At 42.4% G+C, this 27,933-nt stretch overlaps 1 protein-coding gene and 3 long non-coding RNA genes across 7 annotated transcripts in view; 1 reads left to right on the forward strand and 3 right to left on the reverse strand.

Annotated features, from left to right (window-relative positions):
- Nucleotides 1-27,933, forward strand: part of LOC111254741 (uncharacterized) — a 288,233-nt gene that overhangs the window by 172,928 nt on the left and 87,372 nt on the right. The gene's annotated exons all lie outside the window — the stretch shown is intronic.
- LOC111254745 (uncharacterized) lies at nt 1,721-9,766 on the reverse strand. Its single transcript, XR_002675162.2, has 3 exons — nt 9,434-9,766; nt 2,106-2,184; nt 1,721-1,847 (listed from the first exon to the last, which is right to left on the reverse strand). It is a non-coding gene; the product is annotated as an uncharacterized LOC111254745 (long non-coding RNA).
- On the reverse strand, nt 9,771-17,640 carry LOC147754538 (uncharacterized). The gene is made up of 3 exons (XR_015317375.1): nt 17,501-17,640; nt 16,372-17,024; nt 9,771-9,872 (listed from the first exon to the last, which is right to left on the reverse strand). It is a non-coding gene; the product is annotated as an uncharacterized LOC147754538 (long non-coding RNA).
- Nucleotides 19,118-21,538, reverse strand: LOC147754539 (uncharacterized). The gene is made up of 3 exons (XR_015317096.1): nt 21,002-21,538; nt 19,525-19,925; nt 19,118-19,327 (listed from the first exon to the last, which is right to left on the reverse strand). It is a non-coding gene; the product is annotated as an uncharacterized LOC147754539 (long non-coding RNA).

The raw sequence follows: 27,933 nt of genomic DNA on the forward strand, positions 1-27,933 counted from the left end.
AGGTAGCATCGTGTTCCACGACCCAACTCCACCTGCGAATTATCTATTCATCTGCTGTGCGCCTGCTTGCTCTTTTATCAAAAATTAGCATTTGTTCTTCTACTTCTTTCGGCCACATCTCGAAATTTCTTTAGATCCAAATGTCACCTTCTTTTTAAGACCGTTCCCACTTTTATGCATTGATTGCTAGAACACCTGAATATAGCGAGGGTGACGGCGACAAACGATAGCGTGGGACTTGCGCCACTTGAGCCTACCCGTTCGTAGCAGAATCATAGAGAACCATGGTCGGTTCGAAAGCACACAGCGGACGCATTATTCACCGAAATACTCTTATATCATACATCACGCCTTCAAATGTGAAAGGTTGGTTGACTGCGAGATATCTGTAAAATCATAATCGGCCAAAAAAATAACGTCAGACAGTAAAAGGCTTCACTCATCGAGGACCATCGCTTATGCCAGCAAGCCGTCAACGAGCGACCACAATAGCGATGTGCTTTTATATCGAGAAATTGCCCGTTCGAATCTATATACATATGTATGTATGTATATATCTGTTCCTACGAATACGTTATGTGTCGCGCACAAAGTATAGGGTGATTTCGATCGCCCTTTTCGCAAAGCAATGTTTTGAAAATTTAACGACGACCATTTAAAGACGAACGATGCACAGTGGTAAGGATAAAACAGAAAGGTGTATAGTAGATAACAGACCAGCAACAGAACAATCCTTCTGGGTGTTGATTCTCACGGTACATAGAACTGGAACGCAGGACGATCAGAAGAGTCTGTTTTATACTAAGCGAGAAGTACCGGTATAGCAGACGATTGCAGTTCTATTTGCTTGTAAAATAGAACAAAGCGTGGCTAAAAAATCACTTTTGAGGAAACATCCTCATCATAAATATGAAATCCAAGAGTCATAGGTTAAAAGGCTAAGTTATCTCGCAAATTCAAACAACATTCATTGCACCGTATCAATAGCAGATAAAGGCGCACATCTTAAGCACAGAAAACTTCAAATGCAAGGTTATTCAAACTCATTTATATTTTGTTGCTTGAGATGAGATTATTCCCGCGTGGGCCGTCTAAAAAGGTCAAGAAATATGCTGTCGCATTATTCGAATCTACCTGACTCTGACACTGTGTGCTTTCAACAAATACATAAAGCACCATCCTGTTGCACTTCAACCACAGTAAGTTATTATATACTTACAAACGGCCGCTTGCTTTAGGTAACTATCTTTTTATGAATTCATTACCGATAGCCAGGAGGAAACTTCATGTAAACCGCTATGTCTATACACGGAGACAGGGATGCAGGTATTCTAGAATCTACTGCAACAGGATTTGACTGTTGATAATTTCAGTGCTGCAGAGTTATTTCGGATCTATCGAAGAGTAAATTGGAAGGACAGGTTGATCCAAGACATGAAATGATCCTTGAGTAGACCACAAACTGCCTTTACAAGGCGAACTCGTGGCCTACTTTTAGGTGAGCAAATGCACTCACGGCAAAGCGAAACATATAATTATTCGAATAAAAGCGCCCGTTAGTAAGAAAGATGCATATATATTAAAGCATGAAGACATTCCATAGTTGAACAGGCCTATTTTATCTCGTAAATTCATAGTTTATAATATATTGATTCTTTTTTATGAAAGATGCTAGTCCTGAATAGATGATAGTTGTGCAAATACGAACCTTTTTTTGACGATTCTTCACCCTCGATACAGCCCAGGCATGGGCAGCAGTTTGAGGGGACTGCTCGCAGCGTTCCAAAGATGGGCTATTTTTTTTCTGCTCAAACTTTTTCGATTAGCAGCTTTGCTTCTTTGGGCTTCTGAAATTGAAAGTAATTACATTGAGTAATGTGCCTCCAATTTTTGTTGTAGAGTGCTCAATTTGAACTCACTCTCTTTTAGGATGATTTTACCCCAATAGTCAACTATGTCGAAAGTGAAGCATCCAAAAAAACCGACTGCTGTATAGCAACTGTAGAATGTCACATAGATACAATATATACGGCAGTAGAAAAAGCGCGATTAAGAGTAAAATATCCTGTCAGTAGCTATTACGGGGATAATAAAACGTAACATACAATTTCGTAGTGCTTCAACTGCTTCGTCTCGGTCGAGGAAATGTCGTGAACATAGTGTTGTTAAAACCTGTAACCAGACCTGTAAACGTATAAGCCAAAAACATGCATTTACTACTCCTCAATGGCCAGCGCACACATGGCGCACAGGGTACGAGGAATGTGTGGCCTTTTTTTTCAATCTATGCGCTAAGATGAGTCTCAAAAGAAATCCTAGCGACTTCTCTCATTGATACTGCAGGTAAAATTGAGCGTTATAAGCTTGTCACTTGCGTTTGCCTCTTCTGTGAGTCGTCTTCCGCCTGTTCAGTTTTCTAATATCTGTGTGAAGTTTTTTCTATATAGGGTCGTGAAGCTGTAAGCAATACGAAGCCCAGTCCTAGCCGAAACTAGCAACTCTATACGCTTTCCGTGCGCTCTAAAGCTTTCTGACAGCGTTTGTCTTTCTCGTGTTGGAAGCTTTATAGTCAGACACGGCATCGGTTGTGCCCGACAAAAAAACGGTCGAGAGGTGGTACCGATGTAAGCCCTTAGTGCCGATAGTTTTCTATGGTACATCGGGCAGATGGCGCATCGAAGGGGCATCGCAGAACCAAATTGATCTCCGACGCAGACAAGCCTGAATTTGTCATCCGGATTTGCGGAAGCGAGGTGATTCCGCAATCGAGGCCATTTTCAAGCGCGATCGTTTTTCTCCAACGACCAACTGCTTCAGCACCCACTGCCTCTTACTAAGATCTTTTGCGGCTGAAGGGAGCCACGATAAAGGTATGAGGAACCTGCTGGCTCTCTTATCGCGGACTGCATCGTTGAGATATTTCAAAGTCATTTCAAGTAAATCTCTCCACGTAAGCTTGCTCACCAGTTTACTTAACACTCTTTCCCTCGCATCCCTGGGCTGTTCCTTAGGCTAATACTCCTAAGGTTTGTGATCTTCGACAGCGGCCGTTGTCATCGTAGTCCTCGAAGTTTCTGTAACTTCTTTTGACAACAACAACATTACATCGCTTTATAGATTGCTTGTCAAATAAGCGTTTGCCGGCGGTGAGCAGAGTTAGGATCCAAGAAGACGAACGATCCCGCGTGTTCTGGAGAGCAGTCAGAAAAGTCTAGAAGCGGCTAGTCAAGCAAGGTCCGACAGGCTAGATGGATTTAAAATTTTCAGCATCAGCAAAAACGTACCGACAGTGATCATCGGGTTTCCTTTGATTCGTAGCTGAATGCAACACGCTGTTTTGGGGTGCGCTTTTCTGCTGTAGTAAATACTAGCGTGCAAATAGTTCAGAATAATTGATGAAACTTTATGTATTTTCTCTTAGATATAATATGTGCGTCGGTGCATAGTTGTATAGTAAAATGATATTCAGTATGAATTTTACTACCAATCATATGCACGTCAATATGCATCATGCGCATATTTAAATCTTGTAGCCAGGACAGCTAATAAAAATAGCTTTACGGTTACTTGTATTATGGCCTATCCTTAGGAGTGCACCTGCTTACTCTCAGTTAGGACCGATCAAGCCAATTAGTTTTCTGTTCGTCGCTATAGTCCTTTGATCTGTTAAAAAAATGCCGCCTTTTTGGAAATCTGTAGCCGGCCTAGTTGAGTTTGATACGACAAAGCGGGCCTGGGTTGACATGCCTTAAGTTACCTCAATTGCCGCCATGTCCCCGCTTCCTCGATCTTTCATCGAGTCGTCATCGTCTCGACCGTCCCTCGTTGCATAGCATTGCAAGAGACATGAACGTGGTGGCATCGAAATGTGGTGCCATCATGGTATATTTCCTTGTGCCAGTTTATACGTGTGCAGGTACGAGGGACTATTTGGTATTAAGACGGAAAAGAAAAGACTGCGATACTGGAGATTAGGGACTAGCAAAATGACTGACTACTGGGTAGCTTCTGCGGTGAGGTCAATGTAGTAGAACGATGTGCGTTTTCGTCTTACAGCGAAGAGAGAAGCGGATACCTTTTCTGTAATAGACTAAAGGGCATACATCTCTTTTGTCGAAAGGCAGATTAAGTACGAGATAAAGAAAGACAGAACCTATGAGCAAGACGTTCGTTACTGGCATCAGCAAGGCCTGAATCGCGATAGGGCCTCAGGTACAACACGGTGCGCCATCGTGTGCAGCCATACTGAGCGAAAGGAGGCCAACTTTCTCTGCTCTAAGTGATGCAACCGTCGAATTATCGATTCTGTTCCTGCTGTAATGCTGGTTCGGTTCTGAAGTAACGTGAAATGATGTCGGCCCCTGACCGCCACGTCGGACTACACCCAATAAAACTGTCATACTCAGCACAAGTCCGACACATATACCGAAAACGGTAGTGAAATCCGTGGTCGGCTAGAAAAATTCAAGGGGAAAGCTGAAGCTTGCAGGCATTGTGGAACAGACGAGCAGATGAAAATACCAGCCCTACGATCAGGTGAATAGAGAAAAAAAAGTCGATATAACTGGCTTCAGTCAAACAGAAAGGAGTGCACTTCAGAATGCAGCCAGCTACATCGAAAACATACGGCGTCGGGTATTACTTACCCAGCTTCACGAAACAGTTTGAAAGAAAATGCTGTACCGAAGATCCATAATAGCACAATTTCCAGACTACGAACGCTTTACCTGTCGCATAGTAATAACATAAAAGTACCAGCAATAATATGCAGGTACTTTATAGCTATCTCTCAAATCATGACTGTTTGCCATTTCTAGTACGCATTTCACTGTAACAAGAATGATTAAAATGGTATTAAGAGACAACTGATTTATTTGTTCTTATTAGTATCCCTTGACGAGGTAAGTTTTTTTAAACAATTGTAAAAATATTACATCCTAAACGCTAAACCTTACGAACACTTCAGTACAATTGCTTCAGATGTTCGCATCATTGCCATCGCGTTTACCTAGGTACACGTGACTAAAAATCGTCAGACGACTATTATAAGCGGATTATTATATACGTTTGGTCTTCTAGCCGCAGATCCGCTCCAAATGTAGACTGTTCACTCTGTGAGCGGGAAATCATACTGAGCAGCTGGCTGAGCAGATAGTTGGATGGATGACTGCTGGTGGCGTTGACTTATCTGCATTATTTGACGCGGAACTGTTGTATTGCAGTCCTCTTAGGGAGCACAGTACCTCCGTTGCTTTGCCATGGGTCATAGCCTGAATACCACTCACACATTTTTGCCACGTGAATGTGACGCCGAAAGACGTCTAATTCTATAAGGTATGGCACGACAAAGATGGCGGAAGAGTGAGCTCGCAATTCAAGACCATGCCAAGATGCAGGCGCGATGTTTTATTAGTGTACTCGTGGTGGGCTGGCACTTCGGCAGTTATCGTTATGCCGAAATCTTGTGGGGAAACGGCATGAGAGTTTCGACCGGCTTCGCTGGTACAACGTTGTTGCCAAAAGCAGAGGTGCCATAGATCATCGTAGCGGACGAATGATCGTGTATTTTCGCTAACTCTGCTCGCTCTCGAACGCGTCGGTTTATTTAGTGCTAACCCGCCTCTTAGTTCTTCGTACTAGCTGGTGAGACAGTGCTGGCAAAGAGGAGGAAATTGACAAGTATCGAAGTGCCGGGAGCATTGAGGAACATAAAAGTCCCTTCTAAAGAACCACCACTGCCGCCGTTCTGCTTCTAAACACATTCGGTTTGACGTACCAACTTGTTCTCTTTATGGAAATTCCAATCTCTTGTTTTTTTTTTTCAATTTCTCATCTTTCCAATAAACTTAGCACCAGAAAGGGAATAACGAAAAGAGAAAACCGAGATAAATAAAACTGCAAGCGGGTAACCGAATTACCAACCGACTTAAGGTATATGTGAGTGGGTGAGCCAGCTAGACAACGAAAGAGAGTTTGAGTTGCCTGAACACTAGTATTCCAACGGCAGCGAAGCCCTTGGCGGCTGCTTCTCGTGCAGGACGAAGGGTTCGAATGCAAGGATACAAGATGGGGCCGGCCAAGCAATAGATTCTTTGATGCGTGCCTTCTTAGCAGCAGCGGCGGCGGCTGCTGCTGCTGCTGCTGCTTTTATTTGAGTTGCCTATAGGAACGCCAGTTAAACAGCAGAGCTAAAAACAGCTGGCAAAACTTCTATGGTTGGGATCCAATGCAACTTTCTGTTGTGTTCCTATACCACGAGAGATTTTCCCTGACATCGGCCCTGCCGTTCGAAATATTGCCAGCGGCAGTGTGGCTACGAGAGACAATGTTATGAAATGCGGTACGCAAGCAACCACAAAGTAGAATTTTTTCCAATTTCATTGCCATCTATTTTTTCCATAGTTCCTTATTTTCGGTAGCTCAGCCATTGAAATCCTCTTTGTATGGTGGAAGAAATTGGAAAGCAAGTGGCTCTTATTTCGTAGCTCTAGTACGAATTTTAGCATGAAACATGTATGGGGTCTTTGCTTAGATCTGCGTCTTGATCTCCTTCTCGCTACTTTCTTCGTGTCCTGTTCGATTCATATTCTAACCTTCAGAAGGACTGCCAGATCTTATACTACTCTTCAGCAATGAACGCTATAAGCCTACTGGTCGAGAACAGCCACACAAGCGGCAAGTGGCAGTCAAACGCACTGGTCCGACACCAACGATGGTAGTAGCATTATGAGAAGGGGGCTCTTGCGTTTTTTTGAGCACCTCCAAAGCTCAATGGAAAACCCCTTAGACCCGCTTTTTTTTCTACCGCTAGCAGAAGCAGAAAATACGACGGAGAACCAGTTCGACCGTTTGTTGTTTTACCTTCTCTGCCACTGAAGCCGCTATTGCCTTGCGCGTCCGAAGGAGTGCCCGCAGTACTTCAGTGTCTTCTTATACTATCAGAGTGCGATAAGCACACATAGTACAAAAGCACACGTACTTCATGTTCCATCATCAAGCTGTTCCTGTCACAGCTACGTTCTCTTCCCGCTCTGCACAAGCAGTTAGAAGCCATAATCGCTCGTATGGCAGATGCCCCACCAAACTATTGCTTCCAACCTTGCGCGGCAGGAGGTTATCATCCTAGTACAGCTGTCCCGGATCAGAAGAAACAAAATGCGATAGAACAGCAGGAGAAAAACAGCAAGAGGTAAAAGAAGAAGCACAATAGACCCTTTTTTGGTCCTTTCGCCTGCACTAGTGGTAGTAATACAGCAATATCTAGCGGCAATGGAGTCGGGGTCTAGAAGCGACAACACTAATGTCGCAGTATTGTAAAACTTCTTGCATTCGCTGAGGCGCATGAGGTAGCTACAAGCGGCCATTTCTTCTTGAGTTCCTATCTGTTTTTTGCTCATGCCTCTCTTATCTGTGGTCCAAGTTAATCGCCGGCCGACATTCTACGCGCTATTATTGAAGGCAACGGTGGTGCGCCAGTGTGTTTGAAGTGGTAGAGCTAAGTTCGGCTTTACTAAATGTACTCGAATCGACTTCGACGGATTGCGGCCGTTGCGTCAAGTGATAAATAACGTGGTTAGGGCACGCAACGCAGATGAAGAGCAGAGGCCAGGCAGGCAAACGAACGAAGAGCATTAAATCAAATTAGATCAAATCAACCTAACAGGCTCAAGGACTTAAACGAGAAGTTTGACAACCTTCTGTACCTGCCTAACGCAGCCGTCAGGAACACCTGACAGAGTAGGAACGTATAAAAAGAGCCAGGACATGGATGAGAGTTAGTTAAGCTCCTTTTTGGCCAGCTTCATTTTAGCGCAAGCCAGTTGCCAGTCTCTATCGCAACTCATCCATATATGAAGATATGAGAAGATATTCAAGCAGTGCGCTTGTTTCGTAAATAAGAGATATTTCAGAAAGATTGGAGAAACACTACTAAATGGCGGCAAGTAAAGCTATGCAGCAGCAGAGCTGCCCCAGCCATCTTAGGGCTTTTTATTTTATCACAACATATAAAACTAGATAAATAAAGTTAGGTAACACTGACGATGGTGATACAACAAGTTGAAGAAATAAACAAGTTCGATGAGAACGTCTAATAGGTATGTACGCTCACAAGCGTTCGTATTGCGATCGCACATTGTAACATTACTAACGACAAAGTGCGGGTGTGGTGAATTCCCTTCCCCATGAAAACAAAGAAAAGATAAGAAGAAAGCAAGATGTTATATCTCGTCCCTATATCTTATTTTTAACTTGTTCTGTCAGATTTCGGTGTGGGTCTAAGCAGAAGATTCTGAGACGATCACTGGGATGATTTGGTCAACAGTGTTTGATGCTAAATTGCTTAGCACATTTAACCGTCTTGCCATGTCTCTACAATGTAACTTCGATCAAGTTAGCATGTGGCAGGAGATCTAACTTGGACAAAAGGCTGGCGTATTATATCTACTCTCAGTCGATGAATTCACGAAACAATACGTACGAGAAAATGACGGCGATTGTCGCGACTGCCCTTTTAGTATTCTACCAAAAGCTTTTGAATGTTTTCCTTTAATAAGGTAAAGCAGGAACACTATTACAATGAAGAGTAGAGTGAGAAGAACTTTAGAGTAGGTCAACGACATACGCTAGAGAGTGAACCGTTTAGAGCTCTAGAATAGAACCGCTAGAGAGCGAGAAAATCAAAGCCAATCGAGACAGCAAGAAGAGATATAAAGGCTACTTGTCGTGCCTAAGCCAGGCTAAAGCTACGAAATGAGATGTTGATCTCCCTTCGGTCTTTTCGACAAACCTATGTGGAACGACCTCACAACATTTGGCGTACGCCTTCAAAGCTCGGCAACACGAGGCAAGTTTTTCCTCCTAGTAAAAATATATGTAATACAGTGTGAAAGGTGGCGCTAGGTGGGCGAAACTGCAAACACATTTTAAGGAAAGAATGACGTTTTTTGCCGTCCTCCTGAAAACCATATAAACGATTTTATACGTAAAAGACAAAGGTGAAGCTTTCTCTTCGGATAATTTCTTGCGTATGGCAGAAAAATGCAGATAAATGAAAGTAGTATAACAGTTTATATGTGCGTAGCATTTTTTAATTCAATTGCAAAACGCTTTCCAGTTGGTAAAAATTTCAAGTATGTATACGAGGTATATGATGTTGAAATACGGCAAATCCTTTGTCCTCTCGAGAAAAAAATTTCGAAATATAGCTTCAGGTAAAAATGGACCGGGTTTTCCTTACCGCTAAACAACGATCAATGCTATGTAATCTTCTGCTGCAAATTTAATTATAATATTGCCACGAAGTGCTGGTATTTATGTACTAATATTGCGATGTGCAATGCGTGTCCCCAGAAAGACCGTGCAACGCATAGCCAGTTTATTAGAGCTGCTGTTATCCGTAGCCAAACGTCTATACGTAGCCATAAATACCTACTTGGTTGGGTAGGCAACTGAGAACAGCAGCGACAATCTTCTGCAGACCTGCTGGTAGCAGAAGTGCGGAGAGGTATATTTAGCTCTGGTTCTTCCGATGTAGTCGATTTGGCGATTACTACGAAACGATGTGCCCCGGAAAGGGTGCAAGTCTACATTGCTAGAAGTCCCGTGCAGTGTCGCACTATATAGGTGCAAGCACGCATTCTTCGAGCCGTCATCATGGCAAGCCAGCCATCATCGTAAGATCTTAATTCATCTTCCATAGGATAGCCTATTGCTGCCCCGTAGGTGCAATTCTTGACACTCTTTGTAAAGTCGTCCACGCAGACCGATGCCCACTAGCCGGCCCGCCGTAGTTATATTTTCATTATTACATACCTCATTTCACTGAATTTGTCCGGGCGATTTTCATAGGACCAGCTAAACGTGGGAAGTATCTGGAAAAGCATACACAAGAAAAGGTGTCATAGCTTTGCGTGTATGCAGGCTAAATATATATTACCCGTGGGAACTCTAAATTGATGTTTCGTTTCTTTATATAGTGTATTAAATCACATGTGTTTGTGTTACGACTTCATGCTCTGCTATTCAAGCTTTGTTCGCATATTAACGAGTCTGCGCAGCAAATTATCAGCGGTCTATAAATCGTCCGCAGACTGAAATAGTGCTCGTCAGTCAGAAATTAGCCTGACTGTCTGCTTTGAAGACATTATGGATTCAAACGTATGGCTTGTGAAAAAATGCAGTGGATACGCACGATACGTACAAGCTAATTGGAGAAAACAAATTGGTCTAGCATATAAGACGAATTGTTCTTTACTTGACACGGAGACAGCAAACTCGTTGTGTGGCAACTAGCGTGTAAATCGGTGATGCATGCAATCGCCTCTTATAGTATATAAGCTTTAGCGGCCACCCGTCACAAGCTGTGATTCAATTGAAGTTGCACGTATTGCACGTATCATGGTGCTGTATTTCACTAATGCAACAGACCGGATAGTCAATAAACGACGAAAAGATACACGCAATATAGTATTTCATTTATATTGGAGCAGAGACTCCACGAACTTCCTCTTCGCGGGTTTGGCGGGAGACTAAAATTACAAGAAGAAGCTCAATTACGCGTTGGGCTTCCTCCTGGATGACCCTCTTGTAGACAGACCTTACCGATAAGATCTGGGTTAGTTCAACATACGAAGAGAGAGTAGTTCGGGGAAAGTCTTCATAACTGGAAGTTGCTCAGAATTTAGTTTGGGTAGCACTTCTAAAGCGACCAAAAAATATTAAGGAGCTCCAGTTTGAATTAGATGAGAGACAGTGCTTTGTAATGTAAATACTCGGCACAATTACTGTTAATCACCAATTATTAGCTACCTTAGATAAGCGAAAGGTGTGTCTGCTCACTGTATCAAACACTGCCGTATAACTTTTTTCTGTCCACACATCCTTAAACACCTATATATATATATATATATATATATATATATATATATATATATATATATATAGGTATATATATATATAGGTATATATATATATGAAACAGTTTTTAAAATTGAGACCTCTTGCGAGAGATAAGAATGTCTTAAGATAGTCTTTAGATTAAAATATTCATAACAGTCCAGCGTCGATACGTCTCACATCATCCTTTTCATGATTTCGCTTTCTTAATGCTTACCTCTATATATATATAACAAGCGTACATAAGGCAATATTTTTCAGCCTGTGTCTACCTATATTCCAAAATTTACGCCCTGACACACTCTCCTATCAGTATCAATTTAAACTTTTTCTTTGTAGCGGGCGAGTCTTCGGTTTTTTGGCACCGATACGATGTGAAAACGACACACAGACCCTTTGTTAACCGCTACAGATACAGGTAGTGACTGACTCAAAATAATTACCTTGTACAGGTTTTTTTTATGTACAAATCAACGTAAAAACACAAACGCTGGTTGTTTTGCTGGTCCCTATGATCTACTTTTAATATATACGCTATTATGCATGTATTAAAATGCACACTTATGGTCGTGAGAGGATTCGCTCACTCACAGATATGAACTCCAAGTAAGACTACAATGATGATGGCCTTACGTAGGTGTAAATTTTTTTAGATAGACGTATGCGAAACATGGCCGGGTGCCGCTTTGCCCTTACTAAAATGCGGCAAGCTCCGCGTGAGATCGGTTTTTCTTTTACGTCTGTGTATGTGCTTATTTATTTAATACGTAGCAACTAGTAGCTGACTAGGTCACAGTCCGACATAAATGACTGTTGGTGTCCGTTCGGTTGAATTAAGAAGTCCGTGCAAAGTTGTTGTTGTTGTCGTTGTTCTGGTATATTATGCCAAAATCAAGCAAATGATATTTAGTTTCGGCATTGTACGTGTAGAAATGACGTTGTCGGCCACTCATTTGTTTTCCATTATTGCTATCTAATGTAGTTTTCTGTTACTTAGCTTTAGGCAGCAACGACCCACAAGCTCATTAATAGAAAATATTAGACTGAGCCAAACGGTGCCCCTCAAACTGTATCGTGCCCAAATTAAGTCATATATATATATATCCGCTGCGCGTCTACTCGAGCGAATAATTTAAAGTCACTAACCTTATGGAACAATTATAAAAAATGCATTTACAGGTCTGTAACCATCTATAGATAGACTATTATGAAGTAAACCGTATGTAGTGTTGTGATTTGACTGGCGGATTTTTAGCTACGTAAGCGTGGTTATATTGTAGGGAAAAATACCGGAAAAAATCTCCATTCTGTTAAAAAATAGTCATTTCCAACTTTTAATTGTCTTCCAGCATTGTACTAAACTTTAGCTTTACATTTAAGTATCGGCTAGCGCCTATTAGTGGGCAGCCATGCTACGATTGTGCTCCTTGCGCCTGACAGCAATAAAACACCTAGTGCAGAGTGGCCGGATCAGTTTTGTATGACGCCTGAGCTTGGGGGGAAGAGCAGATCTGTCCATTTTTTCTATCGGGACCGGTCGGCCTACTCATTGGAGCACTTCGCAAGACAGCAAAGTCGCAGAATAAACCGGAGCGTATGTAAGGCCCTACATACTGGAACGTATTACTATTGCAATTCGAGAGCCGCTACCGGGAGTTTGAAATAAGGGTCAAAGCGGAATCTGAAAAACCTGACGACCTGAAGATGACCGAGCGACTGTTGGCCCTAACGGGCAGCAGCTTGTTAATGAAATAGGAGTGGACTGCCAGTAGAAGAAGCAGCTTTGCTGCTACTATCTGACTTCAGAGGACTTCACTTAGTACAGCTGCTGCACTTCTAAACGAAAAAGGTAGGTAAAAGGAAAGCAACTCAGGATCTGCAACTGCAAGTCGGGATTTACTGTTGCTGGGGAGAAAGACAAGGGTCGATAAGAGGGGCACCGGACCCACTTTCCTAGTTTATCTGTCCGACCCAGGGGAGTCCGTCTCTTTCAGTCAGACCTTCGTTTTATTTTGCTGGCAGTCGCAGCTGACAACATAGGTCTTGTTGGTTCGCCCTAAAAAACTTCCGACTGTCCACTACGTCAAGTCCAGTGTTCCCATGGACTTTTGCTCGTTCTTTGACTTTTGCGCGATTCTCGCTGGCCGCAGATCCTGCAAGCAAGATCTCAGTCATTTTTGTCGCAGGAGGCTAAACAGTGAAAATAGAGGAAGAGAATAACGCAGCCCCTGCACTGCAATGCGGCCCAGATCTCTCAGCACCACGTCGCAGGAGGCAGTAGCCCACTCGGCCCCGGAATGTGCTAGGCGAGATGAGGCTGCCCTTCGTAGTTTCGGACGACATATGCCCTCTACTAAACTGTTTCTATCCATTGCCGTTGATTCCTTTTTTCTGCTTTAGCTTGGTTACCTTGTATGCCTGCATGGTGCCCACCTCTGCAACATTCTTCCCGCCCAGCAGCAAGATGCCGCCGCCCTCTAAGTCTGCTGCCATCGCCAGCAGGAGAATCCACCGGCACCTCTTCCAGCAGTGAAGTCCTTGTTTCAGTCAGCGTTGTACGCGGTTGTCTGTCGGCATGTGTCTCGCCAGCACCCCCCAGACCTCCCTTTCTTTCTGTATGTTTCTATACTGTTTAGTTTTTTCATAATAGCCTATGATGTTCGCTATTTCCCTACGTTCAATTTTTTTATTTTCTCCAGTCAAGACGTTTGTCTGGCGGGCGTTGATTTAGTCGGTCAGAGCTCTGACTGAGAACAACTGCCAGCATGCCCTCACATTGCTCAGCGTACGATCTAGATGAGCTATGACCTAGCTGGACTGCACTCCTAATACAGTCAGCATCATTGTTATCGGATACGATAGCTCGGAAGACATGGGTAGCTGGTTTTCTGTGGCATTAGTGATTTGTCCAATTCCACGGTCTTCCTTATTGCTCCAGTTTAGACTCGCTCAGTCTCTCGAAGGCTGCCACCTGTTGGTTTTCCACGCCTTCCATCTTCTTTTTCAAAGTGTATACCTTGAAACGCCTGTTGTACCACTCGTAACGGTTGTGACACTGTAGCTTGCTGTTAGAATAGACACAGCAATACTTTGGCCCGCTTTTCCCTTTCGCTTCTGATTTTGCGGCTCGAACAAAGAAAACCAACAATTGGAAAACGACTGGACCTGGTGTTGATGATTCTGCTGCACACTCAACAGACCTGTTTAACCTGACGGAGCTCTCTACAGAAATGCTGAGATTCACACTGGTCAAGTATCAGGTTCACGTCCTCTTTTCTTTCGCATTCTCACGTAACCTACCTGTGAGCACTATTCCCGTTTGCAGCAGTTCTGCTTCCCTTTTTTCTGACGATTGAGAAGGGTTCCCTTGCTGGATACCTGGGACAGAACCCATCTGACACTACGCGGTAAAAAAGACTAGAGAGTGATCGAACACTTCAGCAGTTGCCGAAAAGGGCTGGCTGACTATTTGTTCCTAAAGAACCGAGAAGCCAGGCTGGTTGTTAGTTCTTCCTTTATTAGAGGCAGTCGCCGAGCTGATGGCAATGGCGACTAACGTTACGGCCGGTACGACAAATAACTAACAGGATACTAGAAAGGTGACTACTCCCACTAATGCAAACGACGCAGACAGACTAAATAATACGAGGGGACCAGTGGGAAATGTATAGACTGTCACCGAAAAAATCTTAGGCTTTCAGGGGGAAAAGCGGCAGCAGACGTCGCAGCAGATAAGGTGGTAATTTGGCTTAGGCTAGGCCGGGGCAGGTCACCGTTGCGATGACGGGCCCGGCCAATTCGAGGGCAACGGGAAGAAAAAACGTGGAGAATAGAACGGGTATTTTCCCCATCAGGAAAGGAAAGAAAGTAGGAAAGAGAGAAAGGAGAGAGAGAAGCAGTACGGCAGCGAACGTTCACTGGGCAGCAGCGGCGGCGGCGGCATTGTCTATTGCACCTGGATGGTTAGCGCTGGCTTCATTACGTTAACGGGCGACGTACCCGTGCGACAATTGAAAATGCTGGCCTATAGCGACAAACAAAACACCAATGAAGTGTTCTTGAACTACAGTCGCCGCCCCTAATAATGAAATAAGATGCTACGCTAATGCAGCTAGATAACTAGATATTAAAAGGCAAAACAAGAGGCTGTCTTTTGAGACCCGGACGGTGTTTGGGCTAAGCGTAAGCTTCGTAACGTAATATAAGCTGTTGTGCATGCTCTACCATTGTCTGAATGACTCGAGGGTTTCAGCACGATATTTGGCCGATATAGGTCTAATCTTTTGTTGGGTTGATTCGTAGGAATGTGCCGTTCTGACGCAGGGGACTTGCTGCAGGCAATGCAGATGGTCTAGACTCTTATTAGCTACAGTGAGACACAAGTAGTCGTAGTTAGTCGTGTTGAACCTATAAATTTAGTTCGATTTACTCTAACTTTTGTTAAAGCACAGTGTCCGGGTGGCCGATAGACGGCCTGCATAGAGAACTTCACTTACAATTATGATAGAGCTTAAGCGCATAATGGCTGTTTACTGTTATGATGTTGTGCCGACACGGACAAATGAGTGTTGAACTGATGACATATATAAGCGAAAACATCAATCTGAGGTCGTAAAGACGCCCTGTGTAAGACAAGGTCAGATATTAATTTCTTGCCTTTTTTAGTATTTAATCCAATAGTATCTGTTGTCGGTGTTTTCGTTGTCTCACAGTGAAAATCTAGGTCACTGGCCGCGTCCCTTACGAGTCACGTAATCAAGTATATAACATTGTTTTTTGCTACGTAGATGATGGTGGACAATGAAAACCTCACTTCGATATACGTGCTGCTAGATAGTCATGTATGAAATGCATTAGTAATAACAACAACACTGACAGAAATTAAAGAAGCCAGCATTTAGCAATATGTAAGATACATATACAATTGTATTACCATTGATTTAATCCTTTGACCTGTATATGTTGTCAATTGCCGATAATTAAAGTTAAAGAAAAAAAACACTGTAATATTTATCTTATTATATTTATCTTATTTAATTCAGGTAAGGCCATATCGTCAGGAATTTTTTGCCTGTTCTAATAAATCTCAAATTCACTATGCTTTAACTGTTTCGATAGCTTAACTTTTAAAATAAATGGCGCCAAATATGAATTTAAGCAGAACGGTGAAATGCTAGTTCACAAATGCTGATTCTCTATTCGTAACTAGAGCCAGATGACTACTAAGATACTACCAATTACTAAGATAACTTTGACGACACGGTACTTTATCTACTTTTCGGGCGTACACGAGAGGTCATTATGAAGTATCAGCGCATGCCCTGGTACTTCATAATGCCTGAACGAAACCTAAGTGGTTCGAGGGAGTTTATAGCTGCTAAAAACCGGGGAGTGTGAGTGCGGTTCTAGTTAAGTTACCATGGTTATTTGATTCTACTATAACGATAGAACTATAGTTGTTTTTGGCCAGCTCACCTTTCACATGCTTCAGCCCTTGTTAGTTCCGGCGCGCTGTCCGGTAGCCTACTTGTCTGTTTTTCAGATTATCGGTTACTCGACCGAATGTTTACACAGAGCATCTTCTAAGAAATCTCGCTTCAGGTTGGTTTGGCTTTCCGATGATTGTTGGCTTTGATCTGCTGGGCTGAGTATTGACTTGTGCTAGCTGGCCTTGCACCGTGACCTTTGAGGCCCTGTCTAGTGTTTGCGTATGCACAAACTCAGATTATTGTTCTGCCCCTAGTCTTATTATTGTCGTTACCGCTAAGTCTCCATGGCGGGCCACCTTGAGATTCCCGAGTCTTAGGCGTTGATGATTAACTGACTTTGGTCATTGAGGTGTGCGATGTGGCGCAATGGTCAAGAAAGTTGGGTTGTGTCGGCGAGGTAGGGCAGCAGATAAATGAACAGCCACGCACACAGAGCCAGACGGGCGCAGACACGGGCACACACGGGGGGAATAGCAAGGGGAATTGGCCGGTGCAACGGGAGCAGCGATCGATTGATGAGACGTGTAAAGGCAAGCTGCATTGTCTACTATGAAATCGCCCAACGACTCGAAAGCACAAAAGTCCATATCTGAACACCGCAGCCTTAAGGCCCAGTCAACGAGCTGAAAAACAGACCGACTGGCAAATAATATATAGGTCAAGTTACGGAAATTGCTGTTATTAGAGGTGAAAGCGATTAAATCTAATGCGTAAAACTGCAAGCGCTGCAGCCTGTTATATTGCATCTTTCAAATATTCTACAGTACATCAACAAAAAAGAGAATCGTAAACCAGCAGTCAGGCGCACAAGTCTATTAAGCAATAGTAATACGTGTAGAAATGGTATGTTTCAACATTTAATTCAAAGTTTCGACAACATGAGTTCGGATTGCGAAAGAGACACACACCTCTGTACAATGGATTACATAACGCAACGACGATCGAAATGTATTCGTGCGTGCGTAAGACTAATCACCTACAATCTTTGTCAACCTCTTCGTAGCCAATGGTGCAGATACATAACTTGGTAAAAATGTAATGATGTGCGACCATTCAGACATAACAAATAACGAATACGTAAACAAAATTGCTAGGATATTTCACGCTATACATACGAGGGTGAAGGAAACAGGCAAGGTCGAACTGCCTCAGTTAAGCTCCATAGGGACTATGACTACATCTCGAACGGAAGTACTATGGAGCGTGCAAAAAACGACAGTTTCTCTTGGACATCGGCAACGCCAATGAAAGGCGGCCACCTCAGCCCTATCAACCGCAACGGCCGAAGCTGACAGCCGTTGAACCCGTTGAGTTGAGTGCATTGATGAGCTCCGACCCAAACTCAAAATCACCACGTATGTGCTACACCGTCTACGTCAGCACCGAGGTACGAGAGGTCAACATCCATAGAGCGCCGGAGTTTTCGGCCGAGAGATCTTTAACAGGCAGGCCGCTTTCTCAACGCGTGAATCGCCCTGTCTCTCACTGGCTTTTCGCTTCACCATACCGAATAGTAGTGAAGCATCGGCAAGACAGCTGATATCGAACCATTCATTAACACCTAGATGTTTAGTGAATATTGAAAGAGTAATTTTATGTAGAAGTCTATCTACAGGCTGATTTTCAAGCTGAGTGTGTGGTGTCTATTTCAATGGAAGGCCATCTCGGATGTAGCGAGCCACATATAGCAGATCGGTAGAAAAGAAAATATACTAAAATAATAAAAGAGTGAAATTGAAAGTGAAGTACAGTTAGAATATCCGTCCCGTCTGCGTTATGAAAACGTAACGTGTACACGTATCCTTTTTTGTTGTCGTGTATTTAGAATGTTCTAATACTTTTTTCGGTCTATTTCCGTAAAAGCGGATTGTTCAAGATGGTCTATATGGACATAGATTCGAGATAAATTAGGGATCTTTTGAGCGGGCGTGTTTATCGTAAAAAGCGTATGTTTACTTCTTCTAACTAGTAACTAATAACTAGTAAGTAAGAGGTTCATTTTGGCAAGATAAACAAACTTAACCATTATCTAATGCCTTCAGATTGGAAATATCGTGCGTGTGACTATGTATTTACTCGGTTACTTTAAATCGATGGTTTGTGTTGCTCCTTGGCACCATGTGGCTTTCGAACCGTTCGAAGGAGACCTTATGTGCTAGCATAAAAGATCCACAGAAAAGCTAAACTGAGAGGAGTAAGAAATTTGTTTCTAAAAAGGCTTCAAAATGCATATCTGATGATGCTGATATCCCTATTTAATCCTTGAAACGAGCGTGTCGCATAATTCATCAAGATTTTAGGCCGTCTTCCCAAATCCAAAAGGGCATTCATCACAGACGCAAAGGCTAGCAAATTTCCTCACTGCTTCAATCTTTCGTCCGAGAGAATCATAATTTTATTGAAAGAACACATCTGCCAAAAATGTTTCAAATATTCATTTTCAGATTGTCAGAATTTATCTTAAACACCATATCTATGCTCTTAAAATGGTAGGGAAAATTTTACGTTCTACCTGATATTTGACATAATTTCAAAGTCGGCAGCTGCTACTTGATTCACCTGGAACGGCCCGACTTCAATCGCATGGTTCTTCATTCGTTTTCATAATTTTGTCAGAGTTGCGGTATTTTAATTAAAATCGTGTAGCTAAGATTGTATAATCTCTAAGGAAACTTTATGCCAACGTCACAACCATAAATAGTAGAAAACCGACATTTAGCATATTTGATTAAACTTCACAGTTAAATGTGTTTCTGAATAAAAGTATAGGCTTTAACAGAATAATGTATATAGTCAAGGAAATTACCCTGGTGCTGCAGGAGTTGGAGGATGATAAATTCTGCTTTACAAATGCGATGTGGTATCCCCAGGCCATATTTAATGTTTACATCATTTGCGTATTGTGCTCAGCTCCTCGTCACAAACGTCGTTCCCCCTTTCGTCTGTGATTGCCGCAGAACAAAGTTAAATCATATAAATACTACAACGTAGCACGATGGTAGGTTTTTTTCAGCACTTAAAGGTTAAAGTGCCGTTGCTTTAGAGGCATAGGATATAGAACTCAATGAGTACATAAAAGCTTCGATTAGCTGGAGGGGAAAAACTGCTGTGCAGACAGATACCAAATACCAGTTTTCACCTTGTAGACGAGTGGCACGGCTGGCCCACGTGGTAATAGCAGGAAAGTCGTATCGAGAATAAAAATTTGTTCGCATGGTCATCGCGCCTCTGCTGTCATTCTTCCTCTTCTTATTTTTACTTTTTGCCAAATGTGGCAAGCAGACCCGCTTATACCTGAACAGTCCTTTTCCCTATGGCAACATCTCTTACGGGTGGCCGTTGAACATTGGCTATTGTTACCTTTCGCGTTTCATTTTTGTTGCCCTTCCGTACTAGGTAAGCTTGACACCCTCCGACTGAGGAGAATACAGCTAGATGTAGCTCCCTCGGGATTTTACGAGGATTGGCTTATATGTACTCTAGGCCTTTTTGGTTTCATGCGAAATAGGCTGCGTTGATTTTGAAGGCCGTCCCTCTGAACTAAAGGCGGATATTTGGAAAGGCAGAGAATAATGTCGTCCGTTAGAACCTGTACCTACAGGTCGCTTCACAAGATAACGCTACGTGAGTAGATGCACCAAGGCTACTATAAGAAAAATCACAGGACCAACACCGCACATACCTCATGTTTTCTATCTGTTTCAACTGTAGTAATGTGGGTCAAACTTGCCTTGGGTCAAAACTACTATAGTGAGAGTAACATTAATTCCAGAAGACCCGAGACAGTTTCGTCAACTTTACCATAGTATTGTTTTACCATAATACGGAGTTGTCTACCCGGGTATTCAAGTATTAGTGACATAAAATTATAACCAGTTTCAGTCCGGCCACTAGTCATCTACAAAGAGTACTAAGCTATACGCTATGGCTGGCTATAGCAGTAGAAGTATTTTTCTTTGTAGATGCCTCACAATATCCGACCCTGTAGCCTCTTTGGGCATTGTTAGGGGAGCCTTAAGGTGCACACAAACGGTTTCTCAGCCGCACAACTTTCATAGTTGTCCCGCTGGTTTTATTTGAGCCTTTAGTTACGGTGAACCTACCTTCTACGAGAAGCATCTTTTTGAAAACGCCTTAGCTTTACGTACACTCAGAGTAGAGGCGAATGTGCGGCTCTGTGAGGTCTCACTTACCTATATATTGTTATAATATTCAATTATACCTATAGTCGCTATAAAGTTACACGGAGTTTCAAATAGCTGGTTGCGGACACTAACTACAACGAGGAAATAACAAAAACGGGGTCCAAAAGTCAAGGTCATTGACAAGTAACCCTATGGTACATAACGAGACAGGTCCAACTCACTGGCTTCGGAATCGGTCATTTCCATGGATGTAAGAAATCATCTACTTATACTTATTACCAGAGCCCTTGCGTCGGGGGATCAGTCGGCCAAACAAGTGCCGAACCGAATTTGCGAACGATCAACCGCACCGATCTGTCTGTAGTAATGCAATCTTCGTCTGTTTACAATAGCAAAAAGAATTAGTTTAATTTAGTACCAATCATTAGGCAAAGATTGAGCATTACGCGAAAAGCGAATGCTAGGTCTCACCATTCACAAGCGACGATGTCTATCAGCCATGCTGTTGATCGTTGTGTTTTTCAACGGCATATATTTCTTCCACAGTGACATTCTGTAACCTATTCTAATACGAGCCTAAATTAGCGTGGACGTTGTCGCTGGCATCGCTGACGCCTCTGTGTCGCTGAAAGGATCGAGACTGTGACTGACTTCCGCGGCAATGACCGGCTAATAAATGCGAAACAGTTTTCGGACATCAGGCAGAGCAGGATTAGCAACTGTAGCAGCTGTGAACGCAGCAGGGCTCTCCTATTCATTGCCAGTGACAACAACCATAGTGACGATTCTTTAAGAGACAAAGTCATTAGGCAACAGATCTCTTTACGGTTGTTGTTATTGTAAAGCGATACCGCTACCCTGCTGCCGCTTTTCACTGTTAATAAACGTCGGAGTACCCGAAGCGATGGAATAGCTGAGTTGATGTCAGCGCCGGGGCTGTTCCCACTAGGGCCGCGACTACGGTGGCTCTCAGTACTATTCGTCCTGTTGCTGACGCTAACGCGTGACGCCCGGCCAAACGACAAAAGTAAAACGAATAACATCTACTGCAAACGTCAAAAACGCCAATACACATGGATACGGCAAGCAGAAGTTGACGAGTCGACATGATGACTGGTGATCGCGGCGGCAACGTATCGGAAAAGCGGCCTGCTAGAAAAGCGATGGGGTAACGAGATACGAAACGCGTTGGCAACAAAAGGCGTGAGAGTTTCGCAGACGCGAATCTGAGCAAGGGCAAATCCGAGACCGTCTGACAGAACACAACAACAGCACAAAATAAGCAGACGAGAATGGATGAATAGAAATGGAACGCAGTGACCTGTTTTTCAAAAAATATTTTTTGTGCGCCCTTGTGAACTTTTTTTTTGGCTGCATAACTACGGTCGTTGTTATTGCTTTTAGGTTTAATGTGTTTTTGGCAGCAGTGGTACAATTTACGAAGTAGACAAATACGCGTCATCAACGACGATTGGGGCGGGCATACTCTAACTTTATGGATAATATTAGTGAGGAACTATTCAACGTTCTATTATTATGGTTATATGAGTATGGCCTATGTGGGTTGACTGATAATGACATTTCCCTGCTGTGACTATTGTACATTTTACTGTTTGACATGTATAATGCTATGTGAAAATATATCAAATTTTGTTCACACGATACACCTGGCCATCCAGCCTATGCAACCATGTACCGTATCTGTCCGACTATATGCTTTTGAAATTATGCCAGTTTGTATCTTCACCTGCCTACCCATCTTTGTGTATTGTTTGCAATAGGATTATCCGCTCATATCAATCAAAGTCCTGTATTATAGAATTTTTTCGTAGGCAGATATATCACATTCGTACTGTTACCTTCGACTAGCATAACAGATGTTTTTAGTCATCGGTTACAATTAGAAGGGTAAAAATTCATCTAAATTTACTGTAGGGTTTTCATTGCGGTAAGGAAGAAAAATCACGACGGGATAAAATGGTTTTTAAGGATATCGGCTATTTTTGAAAGTTTTGACGTACGATATATTAGATACCGGTTTATAATACAATGCATTCATTTTCATAGTATTATCTAATGCCCTTCTCTTATAGCTGTCCTGCTACGGGTTAAGTATGGCTTCTTGTCGTATCTGTTAAGATGAGAACATCATCAGTCATCCTTAAAAAACTACTAGATCCTCGAGTAGCTAGCTAGCCCCGGGTGGATTGCTCCAGTCGCACGCAGATGGTCTATTAACTGACCACAGAAAACCTACCTGTTTCTCGAGCATATACTTGTACGGTAGTCAAACGCAAGACTATCCTGATTGTAATAACATAGAACTTGCTCGTATTATGCGAAACCATGTAAGCCTGCTAGTGCCATTGTCTTGGTATGATTAGACTGGCAAGAATATAGAGATACAGATGTGTGTAGCACCAAAAAACGATGAGCTGTCTACATAAATATGCGCTCTCAAGCAGACCCGGAAGTTTTCACCGTACGGAAAAAGAGCTATTTGCAACTAAATCGGGCAACATTAGTCAATGGTATAGATCCAGCAAAGGATCCAAAAAGGTCAAACCGATCCCCATCTGACATTTCTCTCGTAGATACAACTTATCGGCTGGCAGGCATAAGATATTTAAGCATGGCCGCTATGCCTGATTGCTAACATCATCTGCTAAGCCATATGGTAAGGTATTATAAGCCATATGAAAAACTTGATAGTAGCCGTTTGATTCACGCAACGGTTCTGAATCTTTATGCTCATGTAAGACTTTTACACTCATCCACAGGGAAAGCAGTTCTTATAAACTTCTGCAAATAAGCGTATCGAACTAACGCCCTGTAAAGGTTTAGTCCAAACGATTACTTCGAGTTTACATGCCTCTACCCAGAAAGTTAGAACAGAGAAAGTGCGCAGTTAGTTAGGGTAAGCCTAGGTAGGGTTAGTTTCGCACTCTACATGATTAGAACGTTAATCTATGTAACGTACCCGTAAAGCAAGTTGGTTTGACTTCTGGAAGCGCTTACTATGAATTTAATTTAGTATACAAGGCGGGATTAATGCGGAAGAACAAGCAGACTAATTTGCTTATCAAGTTACGTTTCTGTTGAACTTTGAATTAGATTTACGCTCGGATATGTATGTCCATACACCGTAAATTTTCCATAAAAATTAGGAGCGATAGGCTTTCTCTGTGACTATAGATTATACCATATAACATACCGTATAACAAACGTATAATATTATACGGTGTGGGTTGGCAGAATGGTTAGGTACTCGCTATGACCAGGACCTGGAAACGCCAAGTCAAACCTTAAGCTTTCCCGCACCTTTGTAAGAGAACCCATCAAAACAGCGATGTATTTTTTCACCGTTCAACAACTAAAAGACAGTACATATGTTATTGAATAACGCAAGCAAAAGAATAAAAATGATAGTCGCCACAAGGAAATAGTCAGGGTTGGCCTGGCGGCACTCAGGAGGGGAGTCGGCCTCTAGCGTATCCGACAGTTTCTGCTGGATTTAGATATCCTAAACATCACCAGCAATAAGGAAAAAATTGCCCAGCAATGTACAAGAGTCATTCGATGTGCACGATGCTCCTGAATTGTAATTGCGTCTGCGCAAAAAACGCAATTTACCTGAAATGTCAAGGAACTGAAAACTAGCTCGTGAACAGTCAATCAACGAGTATGACCAGCTGACCTCTGAATTTTGTGCGGGCCCTCACACAAAGCTCTTTTATACCGTTTCCGTGTATTTCTGTTTCAATAAAGTGTTCATGAATTTGTGTTAGAGACTGTGGGCCTGTCGATGCTGTTCTATTACAATTTTCATCGAGTAAAAACTGGTTTCTTCTCTCCAGGCTGCTGTTTGCGTCTACGGCCTGCCGCTGAAGTGGGCCTCCTCACCTAAGGATTCTTTCTTAGTGTATCTTGCATTCCGATGTGAGAGTTGGCCAACGTAGCATTGCCAGGCAGCTACTTTGCCAAACTGGCTTTCTTGCTAACAAAAACTACCTCGTTTGCATTGCTCTTCCGGCTTCCGTGCCTGCCATTGCTGCCGTCGTTCAGTTCCGTCCAATACGGAGATGTCATCTCATCGAACAAGCTGCCAAAAAATCCTGTTTAGTTTTGTCCTTCTAGTTTCTTCATCGAGTGGCCTGCCACCTGTTTGTATCTGCTAGTGCTGTCATCTGTGATTACTACGTCTGCGCTTGCTAATAAATTTCTATCCATCTAATTAATCCATCTAAGGCCTACTGTGCCCTACTGCAGAATGTCCGTTATGTCCCAAATCTGGACACGACACATTTTTCTGCCTTAAAATATCTTAGTTTCGAGAATATTCCTCAAACAGGAAAGTGTCTATGCTAGTGAAATTTACATTTGTTGACTGTGCGCGCTCGTCAAATACTTTACTTTAAATAAAAACAAAAAAAAACGTACCGATTAATGCGAAATTCTGGATGTGTCGGTATTTTATGAATTCAAGATAAACTTTATGAGATTCTAAGACAAGGCAAAGTTCTATAATCCTTTTAAAAAGCACAACCACGATACAGTCCACTGAGCTGGCTTTAATCTTAACGATACAGGCTAGTTCTTCAGGAGCAATGGTCACTTTTGATAAAACACATGTATCCCTTAGTGTATATTTTATCCATTACGTAAAAGTAGCTTGCGTCGTCAATAAGGTCATACAAACAGTGTCACGTCATCTGCACAATAGCCATACAAAAGTTCGCATGTAACAAAGGCTATCGTTTGTGTTTTTTGGCTCTTAGCGTATGCATGCATGTGTCTCCACCAGATCGAGCCAACACTCCTCATAAAAATGAATATATACATATAGAATATCTATGCAATATTTTGGAACGCAGGTACATAGCTTGACCGAATGCCCCCTGTATACTTTTAGAAGTACGTAAGCTGCAGCATGCTCGAACCTCACGGTCGTGCAGTACGAGCGCGTCTATGTTACAGATCCCTGGCATAGATTGCTTGCTGTTTTTATTGCGCCTTCTAATACATTCAAATGCGATACAGCATTCATACTAATTCCTCGGAACAGGACCAGGTCGCTTAACTCCCGCTGTTATCGGTCTAGTCAAGCCTCAGGGCAGAATATCAGGATACGATTAGCAGGGAACAGCAGCAGGTAACTTGTAGGCCAAGGGCGAGCCAGCACAACAAATCGGGCCTCCAACCACACCCTTGAGGACAATCCTGTGAAGTCAGACGACATGATAATTTTTTTAGACGCAAGTAATCCTGTTCTGGTCCAATGTGAAGCGATCAATCTTACGTACCACCTCGAGGGCACAGTGGGTGCGGAAAGGAGCAAGTGAAAGGAGATAGGTTGGAATACTCAGTTTGTATGTACAATCGAATCTTTTTTAACGCTACGGAGAGCTGCCAGCTAATTATGGCTGAGCAAATATTTAAGGAAAATAATCTTCGTTTTGAAATGCATTAACCGTTAAATAAGTGCCAGTTAAACTTACGCGAGACAAGTAATCCTGCTTCCTGTTCTACTGCCTGGTTGTTCGTATAGTGTTTTGACAACTTGAATATAAAGTATATCGACCTCCAGATTTATTAATTAGAATATAATGTGGTAATCAGCTTATGAAATTTCTACTTTCTAATTAAAAACTTCGGCATCTGTCGAGTTAATTTCAAACGAAAACTAACTTTTACATAATATTAGTTTAATAAACTGCACAAAATATATGATAAGTCAGGTTGGCGAAGTTTTTGTTCAGGTATGCCAGAAGCGAACGTCTTGTTTTGAAACGCGTAAAAGCACCCTTGAATAGCGAAAGCAGTATGGAGCAGATTTAAATTGGTACAATTTTTAGAGCTTGTTGACGTACTAGAAGACCGTAGGCTAAATGCAGGCCTCAACTGGCGCCTGTCGAACACACTTCGATATAACGTACAAAACTGGTTTGTGTTTGTATGCACCAGCAGGCTACCAAGTGCGGTATAAATTTCGCAAAGTAGAGGCGCTGTTGTCAAGAGCCAATAATATTTAAGATAAATAAATCTCAAAGGTTGTTTCCTTATGCAATAGCGTTCCTGTTGCTTATAAGGCTGATGGTGTATCTATTCCAAGAGCAGATGGTAGCTCAGATCGAAAGAAAGAGTGCCTTACTGTCATTGCAGAGAAAATCTATTGTTATCGGTTGCTTTTTTAGGAACCTACGTCTCGGACAGACTTTTAAGAATAGAAGACTGAAATGTCCAGCAAGTACGCTCCGCAATGGACAATAAAAACTACATATTGTATTATCGGAAATGTATTGACTGCCTTAAGTTAAAATGGGAGAAAATACTTGTATGTTTTTTAATAATATTACTTAACTGAATATGTACTATTTAGATCGATGACTTTCCTGGTAATACTGTCCTAATCCTACGGCTATTGAACTCGTGTGATTCGTGGGTAAAAAGTTGCAACAAGTAATTTCTGCATCTCTTCTTTGAAGGTAAATTAACATTATTGAAGAAGTTCTGAAGAGAGCGAAACAGATGATGATAATAATGGGGTGACGTAAGATTCGAACTATTCGGCGAACGCATCAGAGTTTCGATCCATACTCTCCCAATTTTTGTCGGGGGTAGCTGAAAGTATATGTGGTCTGACGTTGTCATCGTGGAAGACAACACGCCTTTTCCGTTCACTATTCCGGTAATTTTTTTTTAAGTGGCTTGTTTTAATTTTGCCGACTGTTGACAGTAAGGATCCGAATCAGACGTTCTGCCAGGCGGCAGTAGTTCATAATCTTTCGAGTCCAACTAAATACATAGCACCGCCTTATTTGGCGTCAGATTCACTACGGATTATGGAATAGATTATGTTACACTTTTTTGATTTACACATTATTTTTGCCTATGAGCGATTTTTCATCGTCCATGATTAACCGTACTAAACAATGCACGAGAGTTCATTGCGTAGAGGCTAGGGTATCCATCCAAACATCGGACTTCTTTTTGTCGCCAGCTTTCTTCGAATCGTTTATTTATCGGCTATTTAGTCCCTTGATGATGTGACGGCTACCCCGTATCGGTCCTGCTCAACTTGCAATAATTTCATCAGCATCTTCCATAATTTACCGACCACTACGAGGAGCATTTTTTATATCGAAACTTCTAGAACGAACGCAACCGAGGCGTCTTTGAGCCGTTCCTTCCGACAACGCATCTTGACGATAAGCACTATAAATTTTTTATGGGTTTGGGCAGTATTCGTGCTTTTCTCGTAACAAAAGATAACGTGTTTTTATCTTTTGTAATTTTGTTTATCAAAAAGACTTATCCTTGAGGCATCGGCGTTAAGTCTAAACAAGGATATCCTCACGATGTTAGCACATCTACTACTATTGAATTTCAAGTTTTTAAATGAC

The sequence above is a fragment of the Varroa destructor genome, unplaced genomic scaffold, assembly GCF_002443255.2.
Source record: "Varroa destructor unplaced genomic scaffold, Vdes_3.0 BEIS01000007.1, whole genome shotgun sequence".
Lineage (NCBI taxonomy): Eukaryota > Metazoa > Arthropoda > Arachnida > Mesostigmata > Varroidae > Varroa > Varroa destructor.